General features: G+C 41.1%; 1 pseudogene; it reads left to right on the forward strand.

The window, feature by feature from the left end:
• Positions 1–992: 992 nt before the first annotated feature.
• On the forward strand, positions 993–2,181 carry LOC110301414 (annotated as a pseudogene).
• The last annotated feature ends 385 nt before the right edge of the window (positions 2,182–2,566 follow it).

Genomic DNA, 2,566 nt, shown 5'->3' on the forward strand with positions numbered 1-2,566 from the left:
AAGTGACGCTCGGGTCTAGGGGTTTAGGATTTATATAGGAAAGGTTTGCAAGCTGGGGCCTTCAAGCCTTGGTGTTACATGATTGGGTAAATGGGTAAAGGAATGTTAACCTTCAAACTGATAGCATCTGTTCAGACCACAAGGAGAGACCACACACCTGAAAGGGGGCATCGTGACCAGGGAAAGACTTGTGTTTTCTTAGCCCACTCTGTTGTTATCAGCTAGCTGCAGCCGCTGTGTCTATTTTGCTATCATCAGGCACATTTCATGATTTTTCTCAAACCTCACGGGTAGGAGCCATATCACTCTAAAGACAGTAGCTTTCTCCAAAGATAGCAGCTTAAAATAGAGTTTAGAAGACAAGATGGAGTCTGTCCTGCTGCTTTTTGTCCATGCCTCTATGAGGGCAAGTTAACTTAGAATGGAGTCTTAAGAAAAAAAGTGGAGTTTATTCTGCTACCTCAGTCCCTTCAGCAGGAAACATCTTCCCACCACGATGCCTAGGGTTGGCTGGCTGGAAGGGCTAGCATGCTCCTGTTTGTGATACAGTTCCTGGTTTATACTTCTTACAGGAGAAGGGCTGCCACTGATCAATCTCTTTGTTCCAGATTTGGGGTCTAGTGAAGGAAAACATTGTTAGTTTCTTTTTGTGTGACCAAACACCTGAAGAAGCAACCCACAGCGGGAGGGAAGGATGAGCTTAGCTCTGGAACTTGGGTGGGGCCAAGGGCTCGGAAATGATGCTTCTCCTTAGATCCTCCAGACTACACTTGGAGTAAAACAGATCTAAACTGGAATTAGGGTACAGCATTAAAATGGCACAAAAGGACACCTTAAATTTTGTCTTTTTTTCCCTGCCTGAGTCATAAACCCCATAGATCATCATGAAAAGGCAAAATAACCTGGCCAAATAAAACTTAAAGTTTTAGCCTTGGCATGTTTCCATCCTGTGTGTCTGTTCTGTGGAACACTGAAGTGTGGGCCTCCACCTCATGGAAGACTCGATGAATGAGGACATGAGCCCTCTTAGGCCTCAGAACTACCTTTATGGCTGTAAACTAAAGACTAACAAAGATTATCACTTTAAAGTCCATAATGATGAAAATGAGCACCAGTTGTCATTAAGAACGGTCAGTTTAGGAGCGGGCACAAAAGATGGGTTATACATCACAGAGGCAGAAGCAATGAACTATGAAGGCAGTCCAATTAAAGTCACACTGGCAACTTTGAAAATGTCTGTACAGCCAACAGTTTCCCTCGGGGGCTTCAAAATTACACTACCTATGGTCTTAAGGTTGAAATATGGTTCAGGGCCTGTGCACATTAGGGGACAGCACCTAATAGCTGTAGAGGAAGATGCAGAACCTGAAGATGAAGATGAGGAGGACGTAAAACTCTTAGGCATGTCTGGAAAGCGATCTGCTCCTGGAGGTGGTAACAAGGATCCACATAAAAAAGTAAAACTTGATGAAAATGGTGAGAATAATGAGGAGGAGGAGGGGGATGAAGAAGATGATGATGATTTTGATGAAGAGGAAACTTAAACGATGCCGGGGCCTAGCAAACACAGGAGTGGATGTTCACAGTCAGCTATTGGATGTATCACAGGGCTCCCAATGGAGAAGCTAGAGAAAGTACCCAAGGAGCTAAAGGGATCTGCAACCCTATTGTTGGAACAACATGATGTACTAACCAGAACCCTGGAGCTCTTGTCTCTAGCTGCATATGTATCGAAAGATGGCCTAGTCGGCCATCAATGGAAAGAGAGGCCCATTGGACTTGCAAACTTTATATGCCCCAATATAGGGGAATGCCAGGGCCAAAAGAATGGGAATGGGTGGGTAGGGAAGTGGGGGGCGCTATGGGGGACTTTTGGGATAGTATTGGAAATGTAATTGAGGAAAATATGTAATAAAAAAAATAAATAAATAAAGAAGGAAACAAAAAAAAAAAAAANAAAATGTTCCAGTGAAAAAAAACTGTACAAGATACCCCAACCAAAAATGCACAAAAATCAAACCAAAATGAAATAGACTTAAAACCATCAATGCCAAGATCAAAGTGTCAAGAGTCCTTCAAAAACAGGAAAAAACTCCTAAAACACCAAAAGGACCTAGTCTTGTAGAAAACATTAAGGCATTTAAAAAAAGTGCATTGAACATTCCTGGGCACTACTGGTAATTAAGTCCAAAGATGGGGACAGAAGAAAAGGAGAAACAAACTCAGTACCATCAACAATCCAGACTGAAGTCTTCTCTTTTAATCTCAGTTCCCTATCCTGATCGGCCATCCATTCCCCCTGCAGGTTGGAAACAATCTCATTTTTCCTAAAGCACGTTTCTTTTACTCTTGTGATGCAGAAGACTTTACTGCATCTCTTTGACCACGTTTTAACCTTTATATCCTTAGCTGCTCTCAATAAATTTTTGAATGAATCAAAAAAAAAAAACTTAAAGTTTTATATGGAAAAAAATCTATAAAGACAAAACATTAAGGAAACTTCTTTTTTTTTAATATTTTTTAATTACGTATTTATCTCAATTACATTTCCAATGCTATCCCAAAA

The sequence above is a fragment of the Mus caroli genome, chromosome 9 (assembly GCF_900094665.2).
Source record: "Mus caroli chromosome 9, CAROLI_EIJ_v1.1, whole genome shotgun sequence".
NCBI classification, from domain to species: domain Eukaryota; kingdom Metazoa; phylum Chordata; class Mammalia; order Rodentia; family Muridae; genus Mus; species Mus caroli.